Below are 8404 nucleotides of genomic sequence, written 5' to 3'. Positions count from 1 at the left end.
AAATCAGAGCATGATGCCCATTGTAGCATACTGGATCCCATGTCCTATTTCAGCCCAACCATGAGAGGCTTCTGTCTGTACACGGACACCTTTACTGGACACAATTCCACGGGATCTAATTCAGTGCCATTCATCAGCTCAGCCATCACCCCTCCTCTCCAGGCTGTTTCACGTCCCTGAGGTACAACACAGGCTGCAGGTACAGCTTCAGGCTGTGAATTGCTTCATCCCCCCAGCCCTGGGGTGCATTCATTCACCAGCAGAGAGGTGCTTGGCACCAGCTCCCTCCTGCCAGCAGCGCTGCCTGGGAGCAAGGGAGGTTATTCACACCCAGGCAGGCAGGAGATGAGTTTTGGTTTCAGCCTGGCTTGAGTGTGAGAGTCAGAAAATACCAAAGAGCAGGTGAGGAGAATTGCACAGGGGTGTGTTGGCTATAGTGCTGCTTTGATGAGGGTGGTGGCTTAAAAGTAATTGTCCCAAAGGACAAAAGAGCAGGGGATTTTCCTCCGGAAAATTGACCCCGACTGACTTTCAGCTGCTTTAAAAGAGGATCATTAGTGTTAAGGGGGGGGGGGGGGGGGGAAAAAGAGACTCAGAGCAATGCTGGGGCCCTGTTCTTCAGGATGTTAAGGACTTGCCTGTGCTTTGACTGGTAGGAAAAATGTATTTTTTCCTTGAAGCTGGTTATCCCTTACTGGAGTAGTCTGCCCAGCTGTCCTTGTTTCAGCTGGGGTAGAGTCAATTTTATTCTAAGTACCTGGTCAATGCTGTGTTCTGGGTTTAATATGAGAATAACATTGGTAACACACTGATGTGATGGCTGTTGCTCTGTTGTGCTTACTCTAAATAAAAGACTTTGCAGCATCCCATGATCTGCCAGTGAGGAGGTACACAGAAAGTTTGGAGGGAATATGGCCAGGATAGTGGAGCTAAACTGGTCCAAAGGATATCCCTTACTATAGAAAATCATCCCAGGATATAAACTGAGAGGAGTTACCCAGGAATGGGCCAACCACTCTTTGGGGATCAGATGAGTGTTGGTCAGTGGGTCGTGAGCAATTGTATCATGCATCAGCTGCTTTTCTTAATTTTTTTTAGTGTATTTTCATTATTATTTTAATTAGTTTTAGTAATTAAACTGTTCTTAACTCACAAAGGCTTGGGGGAAGGGGGGGCTTTTTTTTTTTTTTTTTTTTCTTTTTTTTCCTTTTTTTTCTTTTTTCCCTGATTCTATTCCCCCACCCACTGGGAATGACAGGGAGTGAGCAAACAGTTGTGTGATACTTAATTGACAGGTGGGGCTAAAACATGCCACCAGCTCTTGGTCTAAAATTCTCCCTGAGTGCATCTGTGCATTGCTACACAGGACCCTTCATTTTCCTGGGGTGTGTTTTGCATTCCTTATTATTTAATAAAAGGCTGTATTTCTTTTACACAAAACAACTTGGGGTGGGGGATTCTCTTGAGTTTGGCTCCTCGTCAAGCTCATTACTCTGAGCTGGGGTCCTGCTTAGTTTGGGCAAATCACTGACAGTGTCCAATGTACCAGCCAAGGGCATGGAAACAGGAATGACTGGGGGGTGATGGTGATTTTCTGAGTGCTGTACATGTGTTTTGTTGGCCACCAAACTCCATCAGTGGCAAAGCGGCTTTATTCCGACCATAAGAACTTCTCTCTCTCCTCTGTTGAAAATAATAAATGTGTGCAGCACTGAGATCGTGTCCCTTGAGATGAAACCTCATCAGCAAAGGAACAAGGCAAATCAATGGTACTGAGTCTCGCTCCTCAGGCACTGGAGATATTCATCAGAGCAATTCAGAAATGCATTTGACCCTCTCAGGGATGTGAAGTCTGACTCCACACAAGTGACACATTAAATACAAACTGCGTGCAAAGCATAAATATGATTTTCACTTTCTAGCAGAATTGTCAGCTCATTTTGGTTTGCCCTTGGTTGTAATGCCAGAAACTTTCCCAAATATGGCTGTTCTTGCTGGTGTTAGGAAACATTATCTGTCTTGTTTATCCTCAGACTCGGATGGTAACAGAGATTGCTTCTGCCTTTTTGTTTGTAGTGCTTGCTGGTAGCCAGAGAGCCAAAAGCTTTTCCTTTCTTTTTTTTACCTTTACTTTTAACACTTTACTGTAAATGCTGTCACCCCTGTTGCTCCTTTCTCCCTACATTTGTTACTCCTTTTTAGAGGACTAGGACCCTCTGACATTGAACAGGGGGTACAGAAGCTGCAGGTGTTGAGCTGCAGGACCTGATGGAGAGCTTGTATTAGTGTTTAAAGCTCAAACAGAGTCCATTTTTACTGTTCAGAATGAGGTGACACTGCTGACCTCTTTAAAAAAAAAAAAGGGAAAACCTTTTGAAAGCAACATGTTAAAATACTTCTTTTTTTACTGAAGGTTTCAGGGGCAAACTGGCTGAAGGGAGGATTCAGTGTTGAGCATGGTGGGTGGGTGTGTTAAGGAAGAGGTGCTTGAATGGGATTTTTGGGGTTTTTTAATGAAAACCATTGGAACTGGGAATTGATTGTCCTGGACTAAAGCTATGAGCTGTGAGAGCACAAGCTGAGCAGGGCTGTGTGGGAAGTGCTGTTTGGGACTTTTGCTGGAGGAATGCTGGTGGCCAAAGAAAACCAGCAGCTCAGGCTGGGGCAGCATCTCAGCAGGAGAAACCCCCCCAGGACAGGTTATTTCAAGATCAGTGAAGGATGAGGAGCAGGAGCCAGACCTGTGAGCTGCCTGCAGGCCTGCTGGGTACCTTTGTTTCCCACATATGTAGGACATGATAATAGATGGTGTCCTCTAAATTTCTAAGCCTGTCCATGAGTTTTCAGCCTCCAGCCTAGTGGTCAGTCCCAGTTTGCCGTTCCAACCCCACAGGAATTATTCCTGACTCCCACTCAGAGAGGCTGCAATCAGGTCATCTATTCCTTGGCTAATGCTTACATTTCCTTTATTGTTCACTTCTGCAGAAGCCTTGATGCTAAGGAGTATTTTCCCTCCTTCCCTGCCTTTTCTCCATTACTGCTGTGTTTCCTTGTGTTTACCCGACTTTGGCTCGTCATGTGGCAAATCATCACACGAAAATGTGTTTTGAAGAACTGCCCCTTAAAAACAGCTACAGTGATGCAGGATATTTGGCAAAAGCTGATATATGTATGCTAGCTGACACGATGTAGTTCAGCTTGCAAAGCAGAAGCAAGGAGGAGCAAAGAAGGGGCAGGATGTGCGTGTGGCAGTGGGATGAGCTTGTTGCAGGAGAACTGACTGGGGAGGGAGAAGAGGCTGCTGGGTTATATGTCAGGAGCAGTGGCTTGGAGAGGGGAAAGTGCAGGAAGGCCAGGCAATGATGGCTCAGCCTGCAGTAGCACATCTCATGTGCTCACCTCAACAAGTGCTTGGCTTTGTGTAGGCAAGGAACTCCAGGGTCATTCTGGGTGTGTGTGTTCACGGAACAGGTGTGAAAAGAAAGCTGGGAAATTTTCTACATTTCCACGTAGAAAATGTACATGAATGGCTGTAGCTTTATAGTGCCAGGGCTAGCAATCCCAGGAAGTTGCCCAGCTTGTTCCTTGTGGTGCCACTGGACCCAGAGCTGGTGCTGCTGATGCAACCACTGAAGCTGGAAGAGAAGTGCCAACTCCTCCATGCAGATCCTGAGGCCATGTGGAAAGGCTCATCTTCCTTCTGCTGTCCTGGCAAAAGAGAAAATCCCCCCCGCACCAGTCAGGCCTACTGCTGCTTGATGCACACATCTGAGAAACCAGATAAATATAAGCATCATCTAAACCAAGCCAACAGGGAGTGTCAGGTGCTGTATGGCCTCCCAGTGCCTTTTCCAGTCCCCTTTTTATCTTGCAGGGAGCAGTCTCTTGAAAGCATTTTAATTAGCCCATGAAGGATAAGGGCAGGAATCCTCTCTGCAGTGTCCCTGTGAGGTACCCTGGCTACAAGCTGGCAGCACATTTCTGGCCAAAGGCAGCCTTGCTGCTTTGCTGTATTTTGCAGAGCATTTTTTCTTCTCTCCTTTTAATGCAAGTTCTCAGCTCTTCATATTCTGATCACACAGGAGGAGCTATTTTCTGCAGCAATAACTTTCTGTGCTGGCTGTGCTCAGGCAGCTCTGGCCTGGTATTTGATTATCACACAAAAAAAAAAAAAAGGTGGTGAAAAAGACAGTTCTCTAGGATGTATATGAGTTAATTTGAAGTATGGTGGGGCTTTTTGATTGGAGATTTTTTTTGCAATTCATCTTGGGCAGAGAAGCCATGGCTGCCTTCAGAGCTGGCTCCTGGGATGGAGCTGGAAATCATGCTGGGGGCTCATGTTCTGTAGTGTTCTGTGTCTGCTTTGAGTACTTCTAGTCAGTCCAATATCCAATATCTCCTATAAGAAGCACCTAGAGAGTCATAAATACTGTAGGATACTAAGCACTTTCTACCCCCATTAAAGATGGATATGAAAATGGGTGTTTGTTTTGTAGAGAAAGCTTAAGGGATGTGTAAAATGCCACTGCAGAAAGCAGTCATATAGTTATTTACTTCTGCCTGAGATAAAGGCATGGAAGACGAGACCTAAAAGCAATGAAAGGAAATAACATAATGCAATATCCTATTGACCTGTGGGATTCTCCACTGCCTAAGATGATGGCGCCACAAGCAATGTTTGTAGCTGTACTAACTAGAATTAAAATAATTATAGGATGGAAAACAAACCATGACAAAAACTCCTTAGGGCTTAAAGCTTTCTGCGTCTCACTGGTTGGCTGATGGGGTCCAGGGGTTTCTGCCATTCCTGTAGATCACTGCAATGCCCAGCTATATGTGCTATGAGTGTTTTCTGTCTCACTCTGGAGCCACTGGTAACATTTCCCTGGGCAGGCTGAGTGCCAGGTCCTTGGCTGACAGAAATCGATGTAGTGCTGCTGACTCTGGAAACCATCTGCCCTTGCCACGGGCTCAGCCAGCTCACTCCCACCTCAGTGCCAATAGGGAGCTCACACATGAAATAAAATCAGAATATGTCTAGATAAGAGGGAGAGAAATTAAGGAAAACCCTGCTTCTGCCAGGGGGATAGCCTGGCATCCCAAAGCAGGGACCAGGGTGCTGAGACTTGGATAGCACAAGGTAGCAGGGAAGGTGTGGTGGGATCAGCAGCACCACGACAATAAGTAAATAATTCATTTTAATTGTGGTGTGTTACAGAGCTGTAGTGGAAAGCATTTTTCATAATTCCAAGCCCTAGTTAATACATGGCTGTAATCAGTAGCCCAGCAAACCCAGGTGACACAGAAGCTGTGTGAGAGCTGAGGGATAGGCAGTAGTAAGGACGCAGCTCGACCTTTCCCTAAGCACCATTGCTGTGTGCACTAGAACAGCCTACTCTGAAGATTCTGCTAAAATAGCTTTTATTTCTTCCTTTTTCAGGGTAAAGAGAGGGTCAGGTTCTTCAAAAGTTGGGGGGGTGGGCTCCTGGCCTCACCACCCTCACAGAGCTTCCAAGGTACCCACATCCAGGCTGAGCACTGAGATGCCTTGCTGCTTGTTTGAAGTCATATGTAACAATTTAGATTATTTCTTTCCAGGATGCAGCAGTGTCCATTACACTTCAGGCCAAATATATTTTCTTCTATTAGAAAGAAAAAAAAATTAAAAATAAAATCCAGTGACTGGAGGAACCAGGGAATTTTTTTCATGGGAAGGTTTGACTACTTTAACTTGCATTAAAGCCAATCGATGAGGACTCAGGTTGCATCATCCTTCATAAGAGAAACCTGGCTCACAGAAATAGCTTCTTCTCCAGTGATATGCTGCTTCAACAGGCAGGTCTTGGAGACCACACAGGGATTTAAAAACAAGCCCCCAAGGTTATCCCACCAGCCTTCTGTGAAGTGACACATAACAGTTACTAATGAGAACAAGGCAGACCACAAAAGACTGATGCCTTTCTTCCTGCATCTCCATTTTCTTTCCCCAACCCCAATATCCATCTGTACCCTTGGATCTTACCAAACAGTCATTGATCAGATCTTCTCTTCACAGTAACAAATGGTCAGGAGGCCAGATGGGAGCTGAGACTTGTGCTAGGGACTTTCACACAGGCAGGGAAACAGGCTTCAGTTAAATACACATAGGACTGGCTGTGCAAAAAAAGCCTTAAAATCTGTTTTCTGGGTTTTCAGCTGCACATCTAGGAGCAGGCACTCATAAGGCTCTGTGTTTTTATCCACCAGCCCAAAAGTGTGTTGGGAATATGCCTGTCAGAGCCAGGTGAGACAATTTCCCTTTCAGTTCCTAATATCCCCTTATGTTGCCGTAACATCTTGTTTTCCATGTTTACTTGCTTTTCTAAAGTGAGCCCCAAAGACAGGTGAACAAAATCCTTTGCCCATTTGACTCCCTCTCCCTCTCATGTGATGCTTCAGCACAGCTTTGAATGAGGCTCCGGTATCAGCCCACAGGGATTTCTGCCGGCTCCGTAGCGCAGAGTCTGAGTCATTCTCTAAAAATAGCCAGGAAAATGTCAGCCCAGCCAAAGTCATTGGCTGATTAACCAGGAAGTCTCACAATTCTAGGTACGTCCAGATATGCTCCTGATCTTAACTATGGAGCTGGGCCTTTTAAAAAATAAATAAATATATGATAAATTTTATGGGTAGTGAGTTTAAAAAAACCCAAGTTGTTAGAGGTAATGCAGAAACAGATTTCTTTATCCTCCCCGAGAAAGTATAAAATTAGCAAAGGGCTAGAGGGGCTGTCTGGCTGGAAATGCAGTGTGTCCCTTCTAGGAGAAGAATGAGAAATTATAAAGTGGACAGGGCTCGAAGAAGTTGAATTTGTTCTTAAATGTATCTGAGGAGTTATTTTGGGATGATTACACGAGTTATCCATTACACTGGAGTTTTGTTCTTTGAACAGATTACCAGATTACACTGATTTATTTTTCCCCTTACCTTTTTTCTCCTCTTCCTCCTTCTGTAATTACTTTGATACTCTGATGCTAAAAAGCAGGCAGGAAATGCTGAGAGATTGACCAGGAGCTGGCAGCCAGCCTACGAAAACCTCACCAGCTCAGAACAATGTTTCTTTACCACTGCTTTTTTCTGCTTTCTGGAACTAGTACTGGCACTTTATTATCAAGATGATCAGAAGGTAAATGCCTCTCTGCAAATTGTCTAGGTTGGGGTTTTATTTGTTTTTTAACAGGAAATGTGGTGGAAGCAGGTGTGTAACTCTTTTGCACATTATCCACTGACTACACCACCATTGCAATATCCTGATGATGGTCTGCAGAGGAATGCTCTCTAGAGGTCCTCCTGCATTAGAAAGGCATTATTTCTTCATTTTGATCCAAGCAAGACACAACTCTAAGTTTAAATGGAATTTACTTTGTTGATGGTCCTCTATTACAGATGATTACTGAGGGTGGCTCTGATTCAGGGATCCCTTCAGTGTTGTTCTCACCCCAGGTTTTGTTTGATACCTGAAGATGTCAGAAGTTTCCTTTATATTTCTGGGGACACTGAGGACTCTTCATCTCTAACAGCAATCTCTTGCTGTATCAAGAGCTTGCTTCCTTCCCCCTCTGCTTGCTTTTTTTAGGAAAGAAAAAAAAAAAAAAAAAAACCAGTCTGATCCAGACACACATGACTTTCCAGTCTCTGAAAAGCTCTGTGTCTCTTCTTGCCTTGAGAGTAATTCATCTTTTCAGAGAAAGCCACAAATGAAACAAGTCAGGAAGCTGTGCAGAGAATGCAAAGTATTTCTGTCTGCTTTTCTCTCAGATGTCAACAAATTGATTTCTGACATTTTTCCATTTTATATATATATACACACACACACACATGCGTTTTGAAATATAGTAGGGCTAGTGATTATTTTATGTAAAATTGGACCAATCTTTTCTGAAGTTGTTATACCAGATTGCCTTCAAAACTTTTCCACCTAAACTTTCCTGATTAACTGCCTTGAATTTCCACTTTTTTTTTTCATGGCCAATGAAATATCACTTCCATGCATAGATAAGCTGCCAGGAAAGCTGAATTCTGAGACATAAAATAGGTATTTCTCCTACATTACTTGTAAAATGTTAGAGATTGAACGCTTAAGCCTCCATCCCACACCACAAAATATGCAACAACACTGACTTTGGTCTTTCTGTGAAAGCCATCTGTGCTTCTACAGGAAAAAAAAAACCCAAAGTACAATATTTTGTGGTCATTATTTTCAATCTTAATTTTGTCTGCAGTTGCTGAGTTGTAAAGAGCTATGAGCTGTGGACTTTTGAGATAGCTGCTGCCCATAAATGCCTCTGAATTGGGAAGAAAAAACCCACAGGTCATCAGGTTTTTCTTTGGCATTTGACAGCTTCTAGAAGGGGACAAACCAAAG

The sequence above is a fragment of the Vidua chalybeata genome, chromosome 4 (assembly GCF_026979565.1).
Source record: "Vidua chalybeata isolate OUT-0048 chromosome 4, bVidCha1 merged haplotype, whole genome shotgun sequence".
NCBI classification, from domain to species: Eukaryota; Metazoa; Chordata; class Aves; order Passeriformes; family Viduidae; genus Vidua; species Vidua chalybeata.
Note: the sequence above shows the minus strand (reverse complement) of the source record.